The sequence below is a fragment of the Chiloscyllium punctatum genome, chromosome 13, assembly GCF_047496795.1.
Source record: "Chiloscyllium punctatum isolate Juve2018m chromosome 13, sChiPun1.3, whole genome shotgun sequence".
NCBI classification, from domain to species: Eukaryota; Metazoa; Chordata; class Chondrichthyes; order Orectolobiformes; family Hemiscylliidae; genus Chiloscyllium; species Chiloscyllium punctatum.
The window spans coordinates 107,220,439-107,246,710 of NC_092751.1; the positions used below are offsets into that span (position 1 = coordinate 107,220,439).

Below are 26,272 nucleotides of genomic sequence, written 5' to 3' on the forward strand. Positions count from 1 at the left end.
AGCAGATGAAGGCAGGTAGTATTGCTCATCTGCACAGAGCTGCTCAGCAGGTGATGAAGACAAATGATGTGCCAGCCCTCAGGATTCGAGTACAGGAGCACGGATGCTTTGCTGAAACTGCACAGAACCTTGGTCAGATCAAACTGGAATATTGTGGTCAGATTTAGTCTCCTTATCGAAGGAAGGATGTCTTGACTGTGGAGGGAACGCAACAAAGACTTACCAGACTGATTCCTGGGATGATAGGACTGACCTGTGAATAGAGTTTGGATCAGTTAGGACTATAGTGTCATAAGGTAAGAGTGATCTCTAGAAAACTGTAAAATTCTAACAGGACCAGGGTAAACACATGAAGGTTGTTTCTGATGCTGGGGGAGTCCAGAAGTAGGGGTTACAGTTTAAAGATACAGGTAGACCATCTAGGGTTGAGATGAGGAGAATTTTTTTTACCTAGAGAGCGGTGCTATGTTGGATGATCATGGTGATTGGCTTGATCCTGCTCCTGCTTTCTATTTCTATGTTAAAACCCAGGTCAGATCAGATTGATGTAGTCAGCACACAATAGTAAAGTTACACTGGCTTTGGAATGAGTGTAGTGCAGATTCTTTTGAATCTGATCAATGCTCTAAAGGTTAAATTACATACCATATGTTCATATATTCTATATCATCATATGCCAAGAAAATACATAAACCTTGAATATAATGTTTTATACGTGATTTAATTGAAATTTTCAGGAATTAATATGCTAGATGTTCCTGGGTAGAAAAGAACAGTATGGGGCCAGGATGGGTTGAGCTCTAGAAAAAAGGGAGATAACCTTAAAATCAGTGCTAGGCCAATTCAGAGAGATATTAGAACACACTGCTTCACAGAAAGGGTGGTAAAAGTCTGAAACTCTTTCTCTCAAAAGGTGCTAGATGCTAACAGTGGGATTAAAAATCTGAGATGAATTGATTTTTTTTTGTCTGACAAGAATACTTAAGGAAAGGGAGGGAAGGATGGTGCTAAGATCAGTCATGGTTTCACTGAATGACAGGACAGATATGAAGGGCTGAATGCCTTCCTCTTGTTCCTGAGTTCTGCCGTTACATTTTTGGTCTTGCACATTGCACAATGTAAAGCATCGTATACCTTTGCGGGCTTCAGCTGAATACTAAGTCCACTTAGACTATGTTTAGCTCAAACATAAAATCATTTTCCTAATCTCATAAATTCCACTATAGATAATGAGCCTGGTATCTTCTCCTGTGTCCACAGATCCTGTGGAGGCCAGGTCACTGAATTTATCAAAGAAGGAAATAGGTAAATTTCAGGGACTAAAGGTGTCAGGGGTCTGGGGAGAGCATGGAAGCATAATATTAAGTTTGAGGATCAACTTGATGGACTCTAGCTGCTAATTTCTATGATTTTATCAGCTCCTGAAGCTCTAACCTCCAGTCCATCTTTACTCCCTCTATACTCTTTGATAGGGGAACATCCAACCATCAATACTGTACTCTCTAGAATTCTCATCTAAAACATGCCTTTTTCTCCAAATCCTTCAATTCTTCAAAAACCCTTCTCATCAACCAAACATCTGGACATCTCCCCTAACCTGTTCGCCAAGTCTTGGCATTTTCTTCTGTTTTATTTTCATCTGCTCTGATATCTAAATAGGTTTATGTAATAAATTCACTTAAATTACAGAAAACCTTTTCTTTAAGTATTTCTAAAATCACTGGCTCAGTCTTGACTCCACAGAAATCTTCCTTATGTTCCTGAAAAGTCAGAGGATCATTGCGTCAGGTTTTGTTTCAGACAGTAACTATAAATTATAAAGGATAAGTAACATTTTTAAACATAGGTATATTTACAGGACTCTGATTCTTTAAAGTTTGCTGTGTATGCTAAAATACTATTGACATTAGCAGCAAATGCAAGGAGAGGTCACACATCCCTGAGTCTTGTCTGCCATTCAATATATGGATAGCTTGCCTTGTACTGCAAATCTTTCCTGCCCTATTCTCACATCAAAAAGAATCAATGTACTTCAGGTTAGACAGTTGCAGTTAGAGTTCCAACTAATACTGGGATTGAACTCATATCATGTGGCACCACATTCTAACCAACTGAGTAAGTTTGAGCCAATGATCCATTAAACTAGTCAACCTTTAGATAGGCTACATTCCTTCCTCACTGTAGGAATTAACTGGCTCCAAAACAACGTATCTTCAGAGCTTACTGTTCAATTTCACTGTTGCTGGGTCAAAATCCTGGAATTTCCTCCAGAAGGACATTATGGGTCTATCCGCAAGGCAAGGATTGTTGAATTTCAAGGGAGCAGTTCACCCCCATCTTCTTTAGAGCAACTAGAGATGGGCAATAAGTGCTAGACCAGCCAGTGATACCCATGTCCCACAAGTGAATAAATAAAACAAATCTCACCTCTAGTCACCCACACAACTGAGCAGTTCACACATTCTACATTTGTTAGAATCTGGCTTGGATTCACCCTGTAGTCTAGGAAACACTGAACAAATCTTGGCATTATTTATATTAAATTAGTCTGGGATATCATTTTGAATGCAGCTGGTTTTTAAGCACATTAGCTATTGTGTTTGATTAAAGGGATGATGTCCAAACAAAAGAAAAAATAATTTAAAAGTTCTGGAACTTGTTAAGCATCTTCTTCTAATTACATTGGATATAATAATGGATTAAAAACCATTCTAAAATGGTTAACACTCTGGTATCGTATTGATGTAGACAAATGTGCACAACCTACCGGATTATTTAAATTCGCTGAACTGTCTTTAACATGTTATTTATTGACTTTTTTGGTGCAATTGCTACAAAGCTGGCCGGGAAATTAAGACCGCAACTTTTGACCAAAGCTTATTGTCCAGGCTTTAAGCGATTGCCTCTGCTAGACCTTGCACCTTCATTAATGAGACAGCCCTCCAACAACCACGTCATTCTGAAATAACCCAAACAAGGAGCTTGCTAAAGTATTTTTTGCATTATGTTTCCCATATAAAAGAATGGAAGTGGCTGCTGGGGAATCAATTACATTAAATCTGCTGATCCCTGCAATCTTGAATGGATGTGAATGAGTATTGTACATTTGATTTGCAAAGTCAAAAGGGACACTGTAACAGACTGTCTGTGTTTTTTTTAAACCCAGTCAGATGCAGACTATTATGAGAAACACAGAAGGTTTGGTGTCGGTGAATATGTAACCTGTGTCATGCAGAAGTATTAATTTTACAAATTAACATGAGAAATGAGTTGAAGGGCTTGTAGGCTCAGAGTTTTGGTGCCATGCTCAGACATTGTTGATAATGTGCCATGTGTGATGGAGGGGGTCTTCTCCATCCCCTTGCAATTTGGGCAACTAGAGCACATATAAAATGCTTCACTGTTGAAAGATCTGCTTTGGAAGTTGATAAAGACTCCTTGTCAAGCAATAGTCACTGAACCTTGAAGGGATTGTTTTGGGGTATCAGGCAAGTGTCAAAGCTATCTAGCCATCAGCTGCCCTTGAAATGGATGGTCCATCCTGTGTTTCCCAATGGGCGATATTAATTTTTTATTACAAAACCAGATATTGCTGGAAAAGCTCAGCAAGCCTAACAGCATATCTGGAAAGAAATCAGAGTTAATGTTTTGGGTTCAGTGACCCTTCCTCTGAATTAATGGTAGCTAGGAAAATGTTGGTTTGTATGCAAAAGACAGGGTGGGGCAGGAGGTAGAAATAAACAATAGGTGGCGATAGAGTGCAAAGGGTGAGAAAGGAACAGTTGGGCAAACAAAGGAGTGTGTAATAATCAGCCTGGGAGGATGAATGGTTACTAGTAGCTAACGATGGGTGGTATGTAATAGCAGATTATGTGATAACAATATCTCGTGTGTGGGGCCTGGGATAAAGACATGGTAGAAGGTGCTTCACTATCTCCCCTAAACCTTCCTCCTATCACCTTAAAATTATGACCCCTCGTGACAGTCATTTCTGCCCCGGGGAAAAGTCTCTGGCCATCTACTCTATCTATGTCTCTCATACCTTGTACACCTTTATCAAGTCACCTCTCTTCCTTCTTCTCTCCAGTGCGAAAAGCCCAAGCTCACTCAACTTCTCTTCATAAAACATGCTCTCCAATCCAGGAAGCATCCTGGTAAATTTCCTCTGCATCCTCTCTAAAGCATTTACATTCTTCCTATAGTGAGGTGATCAGAACTGGACACAATGTTTCAAGTAAACTTCTACCTGATCTCCTCTTAGCCTTCTGTTTCTCTAAGGCAAACAGTCTCAACCTCCACAATCTATCCTCATCACTGAGATTTCTTATCCTATGGAACTATTTTTATAAATCGCTTTCTCTAATGCTTTCACATCCTATGATGTGGTCGCAAGAACTGTACAGAATACCATAATAGAGTTGTAATACATGTTTTACATAAGTTCACCATCATCTCCCTGGTTTTGTACTCAGTGTCCTTATTAATAAAGCTCTGTATGCTTCATTCACTGCTCTCCCCACTCATCCTACCAGCTTCAGTGATCTGTGCAGATATATACCTAGATCCCTCTTTTCCTGCAGTTACTCTTTTATATCATTTGTCCATGTTTTTTCCAAATAAAGTGTGTCACCTCACATTTCTCTGCATTGAACTGTATCTGCCAGCTATCTGCCCACTCAACTAACCTGTCAATGGCCTTTTGAAATTCTCCACTGTCCCCTTCACAGTTTATAACATTACCAAGTTTTGCATCACCCATAAACTTTGAAATTGTCCTCTGCATACCAAGTTATAGATCATTAATACATATCAGGAAAAGTAGAGGTTCCAATACCGACCTCTAGGGAACTCTGCTATAAACCTTCCTCTCGCCAGAAAAAGATCTATTAACTCTTTGTTTCCTGCTATTCAGACTTCAGAAAAGAGTTAACTCAGTCCCTCTCTGTTTCTCATTCCACAGATGCTGCCAGACCCATTGAGTTGCTTCAGTACTTTCTGCTTTTATTTCAGAATTTGCAGTATTTTACTTTTAACTAAATTTTATGTTCTGACTTTGAAGCACGTCAGAATCTTATAACATCTGATAACACAATAAGATCTTGTTTTAGAAATTTCTTTGATTTGATGTGTTATGTTTTGATTTACGTACATAAACCAATTGCCCAGGACAGATATTACTGGTCTCATCTTACCTGGATGAGATTGAGGACCCACTAACTCAGCATCTCTGTGGATCTCCTTCCCTGATTTCAAAGGTCAGAGAAATAGACAGAGATACAATAAAGTTTTGGAGACTTTGAGAAGATTGTTTTTTACAGGCATAAACATTGAAGGGATGTGTACACTGTGAATTGGTGAAAGATGTTAGTTAGGGCAAGGGAGTGGGAAGTGATTGAGCACATTAGAATTCTCTGCTTACAATGGGTTTGAGTTTAGCTGTGGTCACTGGTTAACAAAACATTAAATTCTGGAAAAGCATCAGCTCAGAATACTTGTGCCTCATAAGTTTGCAAAATGCCAGGTCCAAAATCTTTTGCAAAAATTTGGTGGGAAAGATAAACATTTACTGATATAGTGAGGAAAACTGAACTTTGTTCTTCATTTCCAAGGGAATACAAGAGGAGTTCTTTATTATTGAAAACATCTGTATCAGTACATTTTTACAAAAGTATCTGAACAGACTCAGGAAAGAATTTGGGCTTCTTGCACAGAATGAGAAGTACAGATGGGTGCCTAGTGTCTGTTCATATTGGGCAAGAAAGATAATGTATGTTGTGTTACACACAGATCCTAGATGAGGTTCCCCACTTTGTTACTATTCCAAACAGGATACCCAAATTATGAGCAAAGGATAAATGGGCTCCCCTTTTTTATACCCGCGGTAAGCTGGTTGGTCACGAAACATTTTATTTAAAATGGATCCCTCCCCTTTTGGATTCCTTTCTCCTAGAACTAAATTAACTTATGTTTTGAAAGGAGCCAATTTAACCAGGTTTTCGTGAATTACCAAAAGGAGTGAATTTACGCATTACTACGTATGTGAAGAGATATTGACACAACACACTTACAGTCTAGGAAGAAAAATTGAGTTCAAAAGGATAAGCTTTTTAAAAAAAATACATAGATCAATTTCTGAATTGTTCACAAAGAGTAGAAGGTTGAGCATTGTGGCCATATGGTTAAGGTTACTGGTAATGTTGTCATTGATAGTTCAACATTCCTGATGAAGGGCTTTTCCCAAAATGTTGATTTTCCTGCTCCTTGGATGCTGCCTGACTTGCTGTGCTTTTCCAGCACCACACTCTCAATTGATAGTTCAGCAGTCAATTTCACAGTCCTTAGTTTTGCAGATTGCTTAAAGATAATAGACAATAGACAATAGACAATAGATGCAGGAGTAGGCCATTCAGCCCTTCGAGCCTGCACCGCCATTCAATATGATCATGGCTGATCATTCCCAATCAGTATCCTGTTCCAGCCTTATCTCCATAACCCTTGATTCCACTATCTTTAAGAGCTCTATCCAATTCTTTCTTAAATGAATTCAGAGACTGGGCCTCCACTGCCCTCTGGGGCAGAGCATTCCACACAGCCACCACTCTCTGGGTGAAGTAGTTTCTCCTCATCTCTGTCCTAAATGGTCTACCCCGTATTTTTAAGTTGTGTCCTCTGGTTCGGCACTCCCCCATCATCGGAAATATGTTTCCTCCTGCCAGAGTGTCCAATCCTTTCATAATCCTATACGTTTCAATCAGATTCCCTCTCAGTCTTCTAAACTCAAGGGTATACAAGCCCAGTCGCTTCAGTCTTTCCATGTAAGGCAATCCTGCCATTCCAGGAATTGACCTCGTGAACCTACGCTGCACTCCCTCAATAGCCAGAATGTCTTTCTTCAAATTTGGAGACCAGAACTGTACACAGTACTCCAGGTGTGGTCTCACCAGGGCCCTGTACAGCTGCAGAAGCACCTCTTTGCTTCTATACTCAATTCCTCTTGTTATGAAGGCCAGCATGCTATTAGCCTTCTTCACGACCTGCTGTACCTGCATGCTGGCCTTCATTGACTGGTGGACAAGAACACCCAGATCTCTCTGAACAGCCCCTTTACCTAATTTGATACCATTGAGGTAGTAATCTGCCTTCCTGTTCTTGCCACCAAAGTGGATAACCAGACATTTATCCACATGTGATAGTAAGATGTGATAGTAAGACATGATCTTCAATTATAATGATGTGATACTTAAGTATAAATATGAGATGTGGATCTCATTGTCCTGAAAAAAGAATTTTTATTAAACTCTTTAGGATTTACATATGTACACTACAATTATGTAAAGTCTTGCACGTCTGGCACAAGCTAAGCAATTCAGATATACTGAAATACACTTCTCTGTTTTGATTCTTTTCAAAAGGATTAAATTCCTACATCCAGGATGACAGAGAATCTGGCTGGATTGCTACACTTGGATAAGAAACAGTCATTACTTTCAGCCTGCTGGGGTGGGGAGGTGCAGTGACCAGGGAATAGTCTTCAAGTGTGACCTTCACAGCATGCTGGAACCTGGTCTGATACACACAAAAGTGTTCAGTCCCACTAGAACACTACAGTTGAGTTGGAACTGGCTTTTTCAACTATGGGCTTGTGCATTCTTCAAGGGAAAATTTCAAAATGTGTCTATAGTTTGAGACAAAATGCATAGGGTGTGGGTTGCTGTTAGGCAGTGATTTGTCAGCCCTCATTATCTTTGTAGTCACAGGAGATCACAATCGGTTTTGTCTTGCCTTTTCCTCTGTTTGAAGGGGTGTTGTTTAATTTCCTTCCATATCCAAACGTATGAAATTTCGTGGTTCTCTCTGTCATCTTCTCTCTACAGAAAGGCACTTAAGTTACACCTACTGCTTTTACTGGCTGTATCTGCTCACTTTTAAAACATGATTTGGAGATGCTGTTGTTGGACTGGGGTGGACAAAGTTAAAAATCACTCAACACCAAGTTATAGTCCAACAGGTTTATTTGGAAGCACTAGCTTTCAGAGTGCTGCTCCTTCATCAGGTGGTTGTCGCCTGATGAAGGTCAAGGTGAGAGTGGTGCTGGAAAATCACAACAAGTCAGGCAGCATCCGAGCAGCAGGAAAATCGATGTGTTGAGCAAAAGCCATTCCTGATGAAGAGCTTTTGCCAAAGTGTCAATTTTCCTGCTCCTCTGATGATGCCTGGCCTGCTGTGCTTTTCCAGCACCACTCTAATCTTGACTCTGAACTCCAGCATCTGCAGTCCTCACTTTCACCTTGTTGCCTGATGAAGGATAACCACCTCATGAAGGAGCAGCACTCCGAAAGCTAGTGCTTCCAAACAAATCTGTTGGACTACAACCTGTTATTGTGTGATTAACTTGTAATTCCAAAATGTGTTTTTTAAAACTTAAAAATGTCCACAATATTTTGAGATTCTGATCTATAGTCCTGACAATCAACACCTTTTTATTTCTTTTCCTTCATGGGATATGGGTGTCACCGGCTGGGCCAACATTTATTGTTTGCCCCTAATTCACTTGAGAATTTGGTGATGAGCTGCCTTCTTGAACTGCTTCAGTTTGAATTTTGATCCTGTGACACTGAAGAAACGGTGATATGTTCCAAGTCAGGATGGTGCGCGGCTTGGAGGGGAACTTGGTGTTCCCATGTAATTTTTTAAAATATTCACTGATGAGATGTGAGTGTTGTCAAGTCTTCACAATGAACTCAAAACGTTAACTCTATTCCTCTCTACAGATGCTGCCAGACCTGCTGCGTTTCTCCAGTAGTTTCTGAGTTTGTCTCAGATTTCCAGCAACAACAGTATTTATAAGATTTTATAAGATTAGTCACTGAATTACATTTTTAAGTTATTGCAATGACAACTTTTGGATATTTGCAACCATGGTTAAAGATTAAATTGTAATTACATACACCATATTATGGTCACACAATCACATTTCTCAGCAAAACCATTTCTTCCTGTTCATCCCCCTCTTTATCGCCTTGGTCCCTTAGCTCATACACAGCACAGAGAAACTGTTTGGCAAAATGCAACAGACAGAAGGTAAGTTTCCTGATGGTAAAATTCCAATTGGAAAATGCTGCAGAGTTAATCAAGCCTAAGCCTCATGTTTCAGAAATGATTGTGTAGGAGTTATGTTCAAGGCTATGAGTTACACATTGCATTTCCTAGGGCCATATTTGCTACTTAAGCTTTCCTTTTGCCTTATGAGATCATCCAAACTGCTCTCAAGTCTGTTTGTAGCTTTGGAATCCACTTCCAGTCATTGTTTATCTTCAAATGTGAAGTGGAAATGTAGGAGCAGCTGCTGTGACATTCCAATAGCAGTAATATCATGAATGCATTTATGATGATGAGTTTCTCTTGCTTGATAGTTGACCAGAGGTGAGCAATATAGAAAAGACAGAGTTTTAAAGTTTATGCTGGGGATAGACCCATCATCCTGACAGAAAGGTTTTTTGGCTTTCTGGTGGTTCTCTGGTCCACCAGAATTTGCTGTATCAACCCAAACTTATGTCACCCCAATAGATAGTACAACGTTCCCAAAGTCAATAAGGTTCAGTCAGTGGGGATGGTAGTATCCTGTTTTCTGTGTGTTTGTGACTGAGGGGACAGAGGAAATTGGGAGCAAACAGTGGTCAGTAATATCCTGTCGTTGAACATGGAAGCGTTAGGTCGATCTGGCCCAATGTTCAAGTATCTAAATTTATGCATTTGTTGGTCACCTCCAGTTGATCCCATTAATGATCTCTGGCCTAAATACTGCTTGCCAAAGGAAATGAATGACAGTGATGCAGTTGTTCTTCAGGCAGTTAAAATCCAAATTGGAAAGGGGCCTGAAATTGATATTCTATCCTGCATAAACCCTAAGGGTGGCACAGTGGCTCAGTGGTTAGCACTGCTGCCTCACAGCGCCAGAGACCTGGGTTCAATTCCAGCCTCTGGTGACTGTGTGTGGAGTTTGCACATTCTCCCTGTGTCTGTGTGGGTTTCCTTCGGGTGCTCCGGTTTCCTCCCAAAATACAGGGATGTGCAAACCAGGTGAATTGGCCATGCTAAATTGCCCATAGTGTTAGGTGCATTAGTCAGGGGTAAATATCGTGTAGGGGAATGGGTCTCAGTGGGTTGCTCTTTGGAGGGTCGGTATGGACTTATTGGGCCAAAGGGCCTATTTCCATACTGTAGAGTATCTAATCATAAACAGCTAAGAGGCCGATTACATGTTTCAGGCAAGCTGTTTATGTGCTGACTGGATACGCCCATCGCTCAATTTCACATTTTCCCACATTACACTCCATTGTTCAAATCTGTGCCCACTCACTTCACCTATCCATATCATTTTGCAGCTTCCTTATGTCCTCTTCACAATCTACTTTCCTACTTATCATTGTATCGTTAGCAAATTGTCAATCAGACCTTCCATCCCTTCATCTAAGTCATTTTGCTCCTTTGTTTCTAGACATTACACTGCTGAATGATTCACCTGTTTACTTTTAAAGCACCACCTTCCCAGTACTGAACATCTTTTCTTTCCAGTTAAGATGTACCCCATAACTTTTACATCCTACCTTCTGGTCTTGGTCTTTCTTCTGGGTTTTTGAAAATGATTTCTTTCTTTTTCTCTTATACATTACTTTCATTCAGCATGGATATCTCTCAGCATTATCTGAAGAGTCAGCTGTTCTCTCATTAATTCAGTCCAGCTACAAATTGGCAATCTCAGTGTGTGGACATAGTGATAGCTTTCTTAAATAGACTTTTCACCTCTCCCAGCAGACGTGCTCATGTTGCAGGATAGCTAATGCCTAAAACAATCCTTTATGACAAGAAATCACATCTTTTGGTTGTTCAAACTTGCAGGTTTCTGCTAGATGTATCATTGCAGTCATATGCTGATCAATGGCCTCCTACTTCACCACTCTCTGAACTTGAACAGATATCATTCACAAATAATATTAATGTGGAATTGAAGTGTGTCCTCAATACTTCAAAACCTTCTCCACTCTGGCTATTCCTGTTTGTCAGTGAGATCCAGGTTTCCTAAGGAAGTTGAATCTCTTGTCAAGGAGAAGAAGGAGGCTTACGTGAGGATGAGATGTGATGGTTTACTTAGGGTGCTTGAGAGCTACAAGTTAGTCAGGAAAGACCTAAACAGAGAGCTGAGAAGTGCCAGTAGGGGACATGAGGATACATTGATGGATAGGGTCAAGGAAAACTCTAAAGCTTTCCATCAGGAATAAAAGAATGACTAAAGCAATATTAGGGCCAATTCAAGCAGCATATGTGAAGTTGTATGTGGAGTCAGAGGAGATGGGGAAGTGCTAAATTAATACTTTCCATCATTATTCACACTAGGAAAAAGACAATGTGGTTGAGGACAATACGAGACACAGGCTACTAGACTAGACGGGATTGAGGTTAACAAGGAGGAGGTGTTAGCAATTCTGGAAAGTGTAAAAATAGATAAGTCCCCTGAGCTGGATGGGATTTATTTGAGGATTCTCTGAGAAGCCAGGAAGGAGATTGCCGAGCCTTTGGCTTTGATGTTTATGTTGTCATTGTCTACAGGAATAGTGCCAGAAGACTGGAAGATAACAAATGTTGTCCCCTTGTTCAAGAAGGGGAGTAGAGACAACCCTGATAATTATAGACCTATGAGCCTTACTTCAGTTGTGAGTGAAGTGTTGGAAAGGGTTATAAGAAATAGGATTTATAATCATCCAGAGAGGAATAAGTTGATTAAGGATAGTCAACATGGCTTTGTGAAAGGTACGTTGTGCCTCACAAACCTTATTGAGTTATTTGAGAAGGTGACCAGACAGGTGGATGAGGATAAAGTGGTTGATGTGGTGCATATGGATTTCAGTAAGGCATTTGATAAGTTTCCCCATGGTAGGCTATTGCACAGAACACAAAGGATGGGATTGAGGGTGATTTAGCGGTTTGGATAGAAATTGGCTAGCTTAAAGAAGACAGAGGGTGGTGTTTGATGGGAAATGTCCATCCTGGAGTTCAGTTACTAATGGTATATCACAAGGATCTGTTTTGCGTCCACTGCTATTTGTCATTTATAGAAATGTCCTGGATGAGGCATAGAAGGATGGGTTAGTAAATTTGCAGATGATACTAAGGTCAGTAGAGTTGTGTATAGTGACGAAGATAGGTTACAGAGAGACATTGATGAGCTGCAGAGCTGGGCTGAAAGATGGCAAATGGAGTTTAATGCAGAGAAGTGTGAGGTGATTCACTTTGTAAGGAGCAACAGGAATGCAGAGTACTGGGCTAATGGTAAGATTCTTGGTAGTGTAGATGAGCAGAGAGATCTCAATGTCCAGGTATGGAGATCCTTGAAAGTTGCCGGCCAGGCTGATAGGATTGTTAAGAAGGCATATGGTGTATTTGCTTTCATTGGTAGACGGATTGAGTTTCGGAACCATGAGATCCTGCTGCAGCTGTTCAAAACTCTGGTGCGACCACATTTGGAGTATTGCTGCATTATAGGAAAGAGGTGGAAGCTTTGGAAGGGTTCAGAGGAGATTTACTAGGATGTTGCCTGATATAGAAAGAAAGTCTTAGAAGGAAAGGCTAAGGGCACATAGATGAGAATGGAATAGTGTAGGATAGATGGGCTTCAGATTGGTTCCACAGGTCGGCGCAATAGCAGGGGCCGAAGACCTGTACTGCGCTGTAATGTTCTATGTTCTCTGTTCTAGGCTCCAGTACAGTTTGTAGTCCTCTTTCTTCAGCACTGTTGGTAGGGTTGCAATTCTTACATGTTTGCATTTATTTTTTAATTAATCCTGAAGCTATTTCATAGTTTTGTCACTGAGAATGAAAAAGAAATGTCCAATTTTGTCTCATATCTCCTTTCATTTCCACAGCAGCAGGTGAAAAATGCACAGCCATTTTGACTCACATAGTAATTCAAAGTTGCCTTTTTATTTGTCTTTGCTGTTTCTTTCAGAAGCTGGCCCCCTTCTAACTCCGAACATCCAACCATTTCATCACCATGTTACAGGTGGCTGCTGCTGACTGTGGAGAACAGCGCTGACAGCAGAGGCCAAGGTCACATAATGACAGCAAGCAAGTCACTGCACTCCAGCTATAATTGCATTTCTTCAAACATGAAGTATGTGTTTTTCTCTGTGTCCAGGGTAAGTGTGAGAAATGCATCAGTCTTCTTCATTTTATCAAAATGTTCTAAGCTTTTCAAATCTGAACAAGTTCCAGTTATCAACTTCAAAACAGAATAGTGATCCATTTCATTCTGTTACAAAAATGAGCTTAGAGAAAAGGGTGGTATTCCAGAGGAGAATGCCATCCAGTGTATCGCATTCCTGATCTCCTCTTATCACCTGTGAGCCATTAGGTGTATTTGGGTGAACATGTTCCGAGTGGCCACTATCACAGACCAGAACAAAGGAGCTGTCCACAGGAAGTTCTGTGGAAGTGGATGGCATTTCACAGATGACCATGACCTGCTCTTCATTTCATGGGACAGTAGACTAACTGCAAGTAAACAATTTGGAGACACCGGTGTTGCACTGGGGTGTACAAAGCTGAAAATCACAACAGGTTTACTTGGAAGCACTGGCTTTTGAAGTGTTACTCCTTCATGAAGGAGTAGTACTCTGAAAGTTAGCGCTTCCAAATAAACCTGTTGGACTATAACCTGGTGTTGTGTGATTTTTAACTTTGCCAAATTAAGGAAATAGTGCAATGATGCTGTGGCTTTAAGAGGTTATTTTGTCCTTTTTTGAAAGAGAGATTTAAAGACAGAGGTGCCAAACTGTCTAAATTGGAATGTCAGTAAAACAGACAACCATGAGACCTTGGGGATTTGAGGAAAAAGTTGGAATGCTGGAAGCAGCCTGGATGGGTGTGCCAGCTCTCACAGACCGTGATTTTTAGTTTGTACTTTTTAAATTTTGAGATTCGGCACCAGTTGCTGTTGGAGTCGCAACAAGGTTGGAAGCTGCAATAAATGTCTCCTGGTTGCTACTCTCTCTGAGTTTTCGCTTGATATACTTTCCTCTCTGCTGCTGCTGGGTTGCATGTGAGAAAGTCAGATTTCTGAATTTGCCTTTTTGCCAAGGGTGTGTTTATGGGATGTTACTGTTCTGGAATAGTTAATTAGTAATAATTACTGTATCTATTATTCTGTTAAGTTTTCCAATAGAATTAAGTTATTCTAAATTCCTCTTTGTTTTGTTGCATTTTAGCTACGGTGTTTAAATAAATTGCCTTTTGCTTAATATTGAGTAGTTTGACCAATCACATTACATCTGGAACTTTACATTTGCCTTTAAAATAAGAAAACATTCGGGTCTAGGCTACTTTCATAAAATATTTTGGTCCATAATAATAGCTTGAGTGAAAGAAAATGCTCCTGAATTTGATTGGGTTTGGTTCCATCTCATAAGCTCAGTCTGCATTTATTGCCACTGTATCTTATCAACTTTTTTGATAGTGAGCCCATACATTTCAAATAAAATGAAACTCCATAAAGTGAGAATTTATGGTGATTGTATAAATGTGTACATATGAAATGGATTAAAATATAAAAATGGCTCAGGCCTTTCAAAATGTCATATTTCAGAACAGTAACTGTTTTTGGGAACCATAAATTCATGTTATATTTGCAGCAAGGAACCTAGATTTGCTTTATACAGTCATCTGAAAAATTTAATTCAACTTCAGTTTGGTACAAGCATTAATCAATTGCCTACAAATTTATGGGCTAAGACAGATTGTGTTTTATTTTAACTGTGAGACACAAGCTTAGTTGGAAACCAAAAAAAAAAGATAAAATTATAAAAATTGTGAAAGAAAAGAAAATGAGGGTGTAAATTGGTGACTTAAAAAATAAATTAGGAATTTAGGAAAACGAGTAGCCTATTGTTGCCCCAAAAGGTCATGTAAGTCAATTCAGTTTCCCACCTGATATCTATGTTATAAGATCATAAGAAATAGGAACAGGAGTTTTGAGACAGCTCTGTCATTCAGTAGGATCCAACTTTCCTTACATCCACTTTCCTCTCTTTTACCCACAGTCTTTGATTCCCCAAATGATCAAGAATCATTTCAGTTTCAAATATACACAAGGACCCTACACCCACAGCTCTCTACGGCAACGAGTTCCAAACTCTAACAATCATCTGAGAGAAGAAATTCGTCCTCATCGCAGTCTTAAATTGGTGTCCCTTTATTCTGAGATTGTACCCTTTAATCCTAGACTCTCCCATGAGAGGAAACATCTTCTCAGCATTAATTGTGTCAAGCACCTTAAGAATCCTATCTTTTAAATTAAAAATCTGCCACATTTGAAAATTCCATGTGTCCAAATATTCCCAGTCTTGCTGGACATAGAATTCCAGACTTTCACTGTTCCTGGTGCAATAAGGTGTTTCCTACATTCACTTTATTATGGTCAGGTGAGGTGTGGTTGATATACCCCAAATCTCCTCATTTGCCTGCAATGCATTTTCTTCAGATAAGAGGCCCATGGTGGGTTGAACGCAGTATTTTAGCATGCACAGAAGATTGGGCAACTAATAGAAGACGGAGAGTTGGGATAAAGGGAGACTTTTAAGGAATGCAATCTATAACTGCTGAAGTGCCATAGGGGTCAGGGCTGGGGCCACAATCATTTGCAATATATATTAACAACTTAGATGAAGGAAGTGATTGTACTATCACCAAGTTTGTGGTTGATACAAATAAATGTGAGAAGGCAAGTGGTGAGGATGATACAACAAGTACACTAAAGTTGATTGGCAGGTTAAGTAAGCATGCAATAACGTTTCACCTCAGCCTCTTTACTGGAGAGGGCTGTCTAAGCTAGGTCATATCCAGGCTTGTGAATTTACAAGTAATAATCATGCAACACAAATACTAGACAGACAAATTCCAGCAAGGGAGAGTATAACCACTGCTCCTTGGCATCAATGATGTTGCGACCGCTAAATCTCCCACTATCAACATCCTGGGGGGTACCGTGGAACAGACACTGAGCTGGATTAGCTATATAAATACTGTGGCTACAAGACCACAGTAGCTAGGAAGACTGCAGCAAGTAACACATCTTCTGTCTCCCCAGTGCCTGTCTGCTATCAACTAAGGCACAAGTCAGAAGTGTGACAGTGTACTTGCCATTTGCCTGAATGAATGCATGTACAGGAAAGCTCAGTCAGCTCAACACTATCAAGCACACCTTCAACATCCACTTTCTCCACACCAATGCACAGTGACCTGAGCATGGTGCCATTTATCAGTTTAAATGAACCAGTGCTTCAAGGCTCCTTTGACAGTATCTTTGAACCTCACAACCATCTAGAAGGACAGGAGTGGCAGATACATGGGGACACCACCAGCTACAATTTCGCCTCTGAGCCACTTGCCATTCTGACTTGGAAATATATTGTTGCTCCTTCACTGTTGTTGGGTCAAAATCCTGGGAATCCCCTCCTAACAGTACTGTGGAACTAACTGGGCTACAGCGGTTCAAGTAGGCAGCTCACCACCACCTCTCCAGGACAACTAGGGATGGGCAATAAATGCTGGGCAGAATTAAGTTGAGGTCTGCCTGGTAGTTGGATTGAGCAAAGCCCAGCAGAAAGGTGGCCTTTTGTTTCCTTCCAGGGAAAAGAAACAGACAGCTGTTAGAAACCTTTTGCAACCTGTTATCAGCAAGGTGGTTCAAAACAAAGACTGTCAGGTTTCGCTCAAATTTAAATGAGAAGTACAATTGGCTCAGAAATTAAAGAGGTAAAAATACTTCCACTCCATATTTCTACATTTAAAACTGGGAGCAGTTGGGAATCCGATTTGTTTTGACATGTCCGTAAGCTGGGGGAACTCACTGATGTCAGCTTCATTGTTTAGTGGTTTTCAATGACTGGGTTACTGTTGCCAGTCCATTTTTCTGAGAGGAAGTAATGTTTCTGCAACTCTATCCACTCTGACTATCCCACTGTATACACCCCACTATCCAACTGTATACACCTCACTGTCCCACTCTACCAGCCCTGACTGTCCCACTCTACCAGCCCTGACTGTCCCACTCTACCAGCCCTGACTGTCCCACTCTACCAGCCCTGACTGTCCCACTCTACCAGCCCTGACTGTCCCACTCTACCAGCCCTGACTGTCTCACTCTACCAGCCCTGACTGTCCCACTCTACCAGCCCTGACTGTCTCACTCTACCAGCCATGACTGTCTCACTCTACCAGCCATGACTGTCCCACTCTACCAGCCCTGACTATCCCACTCTACCAGCCATGACTGTCTCACTCTACCAGCCCTGTCTCACTCTACCAGCCCTGACTATCCCACTCTACCAGCCATGACTGTCTCACTCTACCAGCCCTGACTGTCCCACTCTACCAGCCCTGTCTCACTCTACCAGCCCTGACTGTCCCACTCTACCAGCCCTGACTGTCTCACTCTACCAGCCCTGACTGTCTCACTCTACCAGCCCTGACTGTCTCACTCTACCAGCCCTGACTGTCCCACTCTACCAGCCCTGACTATCCCACTCTACCAGCCCTGACTATCCCACTCTACCAGCCCTGACTATCCCACTCTACCAGCCCTGACTGTCTCACTCTACCAGCCCTGACTGTCTCACTCTAGCAGCCCTGACTGTCTCACTCTAGCAGCCCTGACTGTCTCACTCTAGCAGCCCTGACTGTCTCACTCTAGCAGCCCTGACTGTCTCACTCTACCAGCCCTGACTGTCCCACTCTACCAGCCCTGACTGTCTCACTCTAGCAGCCCTGACTGTCTCACTCTAGCAGCCCTGACTGTCTCACTCTAGCAGCCCTGACTGTCTCACTCTAGCAGCCCTGACTGTCTCACTCTAGCAGCCCTGATTGTCCCACTCTACCAGCCCTGACTGTCCCACTCTACCAGCCCTGACTGTCCCACTCTACCAGCCCTGACTGTCCCACTCTACCAGCCCTGACTGTCCCACTCTACCAGCCCTGACTGTCCCACTCTACCAGCCCTGACTGTCCCACTCTACCAGCCCTGACTGTCCCACTCTACCAGCCCTGACTGTCCCACTCTAGCAGCCCTGACTGTCTCACTCTACCAGCCATGACTGTCCCACTCTAGCAGCCCTGACTGTCCCACTCTACCAGCCCTGACTGTCCCATTCTACCAGCCCTGACTGTCCCACTCTACCAGCCCTGACTGTCTCACTCTACCAGCCCTGACTGTCTCACTCTACCAGCCCTGACTGTCTCACTCTACCAGCCCTGACTGTCTCACTCTACCAGCCCTGAGTGTCCCACTCTACCAGCCCTGACTGCCCCACTCTACCAGCCCTGACTGCCCCACTCTACCAGCCCTGACTGTCCCACTCTAGCAGCCCTGACTGTCCCACTCTAGCAGCCCTGACTGTCCCACTCTACCAGCCCTGACTGTCCCACTCTAGCAGCCCTGACTGTCTCACTCTACCAGCCCTGACTGTCTCACTCTACCAACCCTGAGTGTCCCACTCTACCAGCCCTGACTGCCCCACTCTAGCAGCCCTGACTGTCCCACTCTAGCAGCCCTGACTGTCCCACTCTACCAGCCCTGACTGTCCCACTCTACCAGCCCTGACTGTCTCACTCTACCAGCCCTGAGTGGCCCACTCTACCAGCCCTGAGTGTCCCACTCTACCAGCCCTGACTGTCTCACTCTACCAGCCCTGACTGTCTCACTCTACCAGCCCTGACTGTCTCACTCTACCAGCCCTGAGTGTCCCACTCTACCAGCCCTGAGTGTCCCACTTTACCAGCCCTGACTGTCCCACTCCTGTCAATCCAACTGCTTTGTGGAAATGGCATGGGCCATTAAAACTATGACTACATTACTCCACTACAAACTGTTAGGAACTTGGACCTGGTGTTAAATCACGATTTGATTCTACCCAGAGAGGGGATATGTATGATCCACTTGCAAAGGTTAGAGCACTGACATTTACCTGGGCATCCTGCTCTGAAGGATTCAACATTCTGCAGCCAATAGACCATTTCCCCACAGAACACTGCTGCAATGGTTTTTCCAACTGGGAGTTTATTAACCTAAATGAATATGTTCCTATATTTAACATGCTAGTTTGCAGCGTTCAAAGGAGGGTCAAGAGCAGAGAAAAAGAACATGGCTGGATGGTAATGGAACGGGCATGTGTAAACTTTAGAGCTGATACAAGCCACCTGTGCTAGTCTGGAGCCCAGCAGCTGCCAAATCTCAAAACACATTTGGTTACACAGAAAGGAAAGATGCTGCTCACACTGGGATAAGTGGATTTTACCTCAATATTTTCCACAACAGACTGGCAATATTAACTGCACATGCAACATATGCTACACTGCAGGATCATAGGTAATGAGTTCGATACCTGTCCAAATTCAGGTCATCATTTTAGCTCAGATGCATTCTCACTGGCAAAACTTTAAATAGTTTTTTTAATTCCAAAAGTCATATGGACTCAATATCTACAAAATGTTCTTTTGAAGTGATTTCTGATGAGAAAAAAATAGTATTTCATTGCTTCCAGAACTATAAAATCTAGATCCATTGATACCTTTGATAAAGCTGTTATGGAATAATATAGATCAAATTAAAGGATACTAATTAACATGTATATGATAAACAGGAGGAAAAGATTGCATAAAGTTTTATAGAACAAGGTTATCTAATGATAGCTAAAATGTCAACAAAGGATTAAATGTTGGAGAAAATTAGCATATTTTTAAAAAGCATAGAAATTAATGTAGCTAATATCAGTGGACAAAGGGTTAATGCAATTTAGTAAATTAAGTAAATTTAATTTGCATTAGTGTACAGATATTATTAGGATCACTGTCATTTCTTGACTAATGAGTACTGTAGATAAGACATAAAGACAAAATAAAAAATAAGAAGAAATGTAAGACCGAGATGAGGAGGGATTTCTTCTCGCTGAGGGTGGTGAATCTGTGGAATTCTTTCCCAGAGACGGTTGTCAAGGTTTGGTTGTCAAATGTTTTTGAGGCTGAAATGACAGATTTTTAATCAGTAAGGAATTCAGGGGTTATTGGGAAAGGAAAGGACAGTGGAGTTGAGGTTTATCAGATCAGTTGTGATCTCACTGAACGATGGAGCAGGCTCATTGGGCTGAATGGCCTCTTCTGTCCCATGTCTTACGGTCATATGGTCGAAAATAAAATTATGTCCAGTTTACATTGTTGTTGTCACAAATCAAATTAATAATTGATTTAGCCTCACACCAAAATGGTAGGCAAATGATTGTCTCAAACATTATTGCAACTTTGGTTTCAGAAATGTTTAAACCAACATCTGTTAATGTCTCTAGTTCAGTGAATGTTACCTCACTGTATGTCCATTTGTCTCTTGCTCAGATGTGAAGGTTGTGAAGGCAGGATCTTCATAGTAACCTGAGCTAGTATAAGAATTGAACTTGCACTGTTATCATCATTCTGCACTCCAAAATAGCTATACAGCCACTGACCATTGTGAGACGGACCTGTGCAGTAGGAAGAATATATGTTTCTCTGTCGCAGGCAAAAAAAAACGAAAAAGGCTTAATTCTATTTGGATTGCACCAACAATGGTGGAAGAGGTAAAAAGGCAATATTTCAGACTAGTCCTGCTGAGCATGACTCCTTTTAGTTTCCTATCTAACTCTGTTTTTAGTACATTATAAGTTTTGTATGTTGTCAAGTTGTGTTTACATTACTGGTTTCATTGTTGTTTTAGCAATAATTTATGGAAAAATGACTATAGAATGAAAATCAATTAAAAGCCAGACAGATGCAAGTGTTTATTAATCCACCAAATAAATTATATTCTGCAGCTTTAAATAGGGACCAACATCAGTAATAAGTACCCAAGTATTTTGGTCAACTTGAAGATTTTTGGGGATAAATAAGCAACCATTTCTGCAGAAGAAACTCTGCCACTTAATAACAGATGTTGTGGTTAGTGAAGACTGACATTCCAAAGAGAAAATGCAGAAGTGGATCTTCTTATTTGGGTAACATTCACGCAATCTCAATTTCCGAGACCACACAGGTCCATTTGACTGACCCAAATGGAAGGAAGGGTGTGATGATGTAATCCTATTGCAGAGATTCTTCTCTTCCTGGTGGCTTCCATGTGGTACTGAGTCAGACTGATCAGGGCAGATTCCAGGTGTGACCTCTACTCTGTACTGACCAATTGATTTCAACTATTGATGGCATATCAATTATAGTATCTTTTGTTCCAAGGCTAGAATTTACATTTTTAATTTGGAACACTGGCAAAGTCAACATCCTTAGTAACTTGTAAGGCGGTGGCGAACTGTGTTCTTCAATGCTTGCTGTCCATGTGGTGATGGTGCTTCACACTTTGTCAGCTTTAATGAATGTTTTTTAATGCTGAAAGAGTGTTGATTGAAGAAAGATTTACAAATTTCTGATATATACACTGTGGATACCACACAATTCAGCAACTAATGTCCCTTAAACAAGAAACTCTGGCATCCTTACCCAGTGTGGCCTACACGTGACTGGATCAGAAATGCTTTCTGAAGTCACTCCGTTTCCCAAACTGCCACAATGTTTGATAAAAAGGAATGAAATCAGACAGAGCAACTGGCATCGGCCAAGGCACTGGGAATGATTAGAGCACACAGGCCTGTTGACCTGCAGTGGTACAGTCAGGAGGGAGAGGCCCTGGGAGTCCTCAACATTGACACTGGACCCCATGAAGTCTCATGGCATAAGGGCAAACATGGGCAAGGAATCCTCCTGCTGATTACCATGTACTAACCCCGCTATTCCCTCAGCTGCTGAATCAGTGCTTCCCCACGTGAAATACCATTCAGAGAAAATACTGAGGATGGTCAACACTCAGAATGTATTCTTGGTGGGGATTTCAAGGCCCATCACCAAAAATGTCTCAGCACCACTACTAACTGAAACACTCAACCCCATTCTAAGTGATTAATGACTTAACAGCAATCCAGGTTTGTCAATACTTCAAATAAGTTGCATGATACTTTGACATTTTACTATAAATTCTATGTCCTATGATCTGCCCCACTAGCTACCTGACAAAAGAGTTGCGCTCTGAAAGCTTGTACTTCCACATAAACCTGTTGGAATATAACCTGGTGTTGTGTGACTTTTAACAAAATCCTAAAGGACATAATCTGTTGGACCGAGTCCTTTGTAGTTGGTTAGGAGGAACAAAATGTACTTGACCACTACCTCAGCAATTTACCTTTCGCAGATGTATTTGTCCATAACAATATAAGTAAGAGTGACCACTGAGTGTTTACCATCCTCAGTATTTTCTCTGAATGGTATTTCACGTGGGGAAGCACTGATTCAGCAGCTGAGGGAATAGCGGGGTTAGTACATGGTAATCAGCAGGAGGATTCCTTGCCCATGTTTGCCCTTATGCCATGAGACTTCATGGGGTCCAGTGTAGAGGCAAAATCCCACCTTTTACATTAAGGATACACCCCATTGTATTGTGTGGTACTATCACTGTGCTAAATGGGACAGATTTCATTCAGGCGATAAAGACATTGAGGCTGAGCTATCTGTCACGTCTAGTTCAGACTCTGAGATTTCTTTGACACGAGATGGAGGGGGAGAATCCATGTGTTCTCACAGCCTTTCTAGATGTTCTGAGGTGCTGAGTGTATTTTGCTCCTGCCCCATTTGCAAGTTTGCAGTTTTCTTGTGATCCATGTGCTTGTTCAGGACCCCCTCACCTACCCTAGCTTTGTACGTTCGGACCTGACCTCTCACCCATGCAGGGCTGCTCCTGTGGTTTCAGCACCAAACTCTGTCTCCAGAAGTAAACTGTCTCTCTTATGGAGGAGTCTCGTGTCCAATATTGGCATTCCTGATGCCATTTCAACCTCCCGCCCCAGTCTAAGCATATCAGATTTAACCTGTTGCAGAGTCTTCTCCCCTTAGCAACTCTGCTGGAGCTGTCCCTGTAGTTGCATGGGGGGGTGGTCTGATAATTAAATAGGAACTGGGAGAGTTTGGTATCTAGTGAAACTGTAGGCTGCTTCTTTAAGCCTGCCTCCAAAGTTTGCACTGCTGTTTCTGCCAGGCCATTGGAAAATGGATGGTATGGATCTGTTCTTAAATACCGAATACCATTTGACTTTAGGAAATACTCACATTCCCTTCTGGTAAATGAGAGCCCATTGTCTGTGACCAACACTTCTGGGAGCTTTACTATTCTCATCCCTGTGTTTGACAAATGAACTCTGTGCATGTCCAACCACTTTGTGGAGGTGCCGGTGTTGAACTGGGGTGGACACAGTCAGAAGTCACACGCCACCAAGTTATAGTCCCAACAGGTTTATTTAAAATCACAAGTTTTGGAGCGATGCCCCTCTGTCGAGTGAAGTGACACCCGACGAAGAGTCAGCGCCCCAAAAGCTTGTAATTTCATAAAAAGCTGTTGGACTATAACCTGGTCTTGTGTGACTTCTGAACTCAACCATTTTGAGTGGGCATCCACATGACTAAGAATGTTGAGCCCATGAAGGGCCAGCATTGTCGATCTGTAACCAAGTGCAGAGTTTAGTAATTAATTCCCATGAATGTGGGTGAGCTACTGGCAGTAATTTATATTCTTGTTGGCACTCTGGGCACTGCCCCAATTATTCAGCTATGTCTGCATCCAATCCTGGCCACCAGACATGACTTCTCACCAGTGTCTTCATTCTGGAAATCCCTGGATGACCCTGGTGGAGTTCATTCAGTATCTGGCAGTGACCTTTACTTGGGACAATCACCATTGCAGCCCATAATATAATGCCATCTTCCATCTTCTACAGTGATCTGCTCTCTCCAGGACCAATATGGTTCCAATTTTCCTGTGATGACCCTTTTGTTTCCTCCATCATCACCAGCTGTTTTAGTTTTGCTGTGGGCTGACACGGAGTCCCTCTGTTCAGGATATGTCTTGAGTGAGGCTATGCACTTACCTTCAATCAAGGGATGTCCCCCAAGCTCAGTCAGCCTAGCGAGGGTGTCCACTTCCATTGGAATACCCTGTAGCTCATATGTTTCACCAGCTGCATATTCTAATGACAAAGCCAGTTGTAGTGCCTGCTGAAGTCCAGTTGGGATTCAGCTAATAGGTGATTTTATGGTTACATCATTAACCCCACTCTTTTTGCCAGTGTAATAACCCCACAGAGGCTGATATTCCATCACCAAGTCACCCTTTATTTACAAATGCATAGTACATGACACAGGTCAGGATCCCTCAGAGCCAGCTCTCAGAGTGAACAGAATGTCTGATACTCCTGTTTATATCTGTCAGCCAGGGCTCCCTCACTGGACCAGGTTAACAGCCCCTATCAGGAAACTCATATTCTATGAGGTCCACTTGACTGATCACATTACAACCACTTCAGTTCCTTCAGTGTCTCTGGGTCAAAAGCCTCCCTAACAGAGTTTAAGTCAGAAATGACTCCCTCCCTAACAGTACTGTGGGCCTACTAAACCACAAGAACTGCAGTAGTTCACAAAGGCAGCTCACTACCACTTTCATGAAAACAATTGGGGAAGGGCAATAAATGCTGGACTGGCCAATGATACAGAGGCTTTTGCCCGAAACATCGATATTCCTGCTCCTCGGATGCTACCTGACCTGCTGTGCTTTTCCAGCACCACTCTAATCTAGACAATTATACAGACATCCCATTAATGAATTAAAAATATCTTACCATGTTTCCTTGGTGATAACTCTAAAAACCAGCCTATATCTTGGTCGTGTTGTTGGTGTTGCTCTCTCTCTCTGTCTCTCTTTCTCACATATACAAGATACGTCCACAAACATGCGTATGCAACCCAAATGTCATGAACCAGTAAAATCCAATGCTGTCTCCCACACACACTCTCTCACATAGCAACCTCCCGACACCAGTCCCCTTGTGAACTGTAGTCTGATAGCTGGCTGGCTGCACGCCACATTGAGCGTCTCCACAGTATTTACAGTATTTTTATGAGTGTCTCAGAGCTTTAGGTTTATCAAGTAGCCACAGCACTTACATCCAATTGTGATGCTGTCACACGTAAATAGCTGGCAATGACAGGACTCAGTGGAAGAAATGACTAGACGTCCTTCAGGGCATTTCAGCTTTGATTGCAAACGTGCAGATGGGCGGAAGGATGATAACTGCTTTAGGGTTGGTATAACTGTGTGATGTTCTCGACATTATTTATAGTACTTGCTACTTTTAGGGCACTGGGAAGCTGGTTCATATCCTTTTGCCTCTCTGATCTACAAGAACAAAATAATTGAACGTCTCACAGAGGAATGAAAACATGCCAAGTATCTCAAGAAAAGAGATTAAAAGAAACATTTACATTTTTGTTGAATAGATGGTCAGAATGATTTGGGATTAATATCTTCATTGTAAATCTAAAATATTGCACTAAATGTTTTGAAAAATTAGACACCAGATCTAGAATGAATTCAGTGTTATCATCAATAATAGCTTGCTAGCAATGACTCAAAGGCTTTATAACCAATAATTACCATAGATCTATTGTTTGAGTATTGATCTGTACGATAGGGAATAAGGAATTGACAGAGAACAATGCAGAATCAATCTGGCATTGACCAGGATTCAGAGATGCCGGTGTTAGACTGGGGTGTACTAAGTTAAACATCACACAATACCAGGTTATAGTTCAACAGGTTTATTTGGAAGCACTAGCTTTCGGAACACTGCTCCTTCATCAGGTGGTTATGGAGTGTAAGATCGTGTCTTACAATCTTATACTCCACAACCATCTGATGAAGGAGCAGTGCTCCGAAAGCTAGTGCTTCCAAATAAACCTGTTGGACTATAACCTGTTGGCATTGACCTGAATAGCTTAGAATGGAGTCTGCGAGATGGGATAACACAATTACCATTGCAACTTGATACATTTTCACATCCATGGAAATTCAGCTTTTAATTCATTTTGTTCTCATAGAATCCCTAGAGTGCAGAAGCAAGCATTCTGCCCATCAAATCCACACTGATCCCGCAAAGAGCATCCCACCCAAATCCCGCCCCCCCACTCCCCACTCCCCACCCTATCCTTGTAATCTGGACTTTCCCATGGCTGGCCAACCTAACACTGCATATCCCTGGATGCTATCGGCAATTTAGCACGGCCAATCCAACCAGACTGCACATCTACAGACTGTGGGAGGAAAGCACAG

The 26,272-nt window shown here is 41.9% G+C and overlaps 1 long non-coding RNA gene across 1 annotated transcript in view; it reads right to left on the reverse strand.

Annotated features, from left to right (window-relative positions):
• Window positions 1-24,931, reverse strand: part of LOC140484523 (uncharacterized) — an 82,408-nt gene extending 57,477 nt beyond the window's left edge. Inside the window, exon 1 of the long non-coding RNA XR_011962226.1 lies at window positions 24,783-24,931. This is a non-coding gene — a long non-coding RNA (uncharacterized lncRNA). The remainder of the gene's footprint in view (window positions 1-24,782) is intronic.
• Window positions 24,932-26,272: the final 1,341 nt, after the last annotated feature.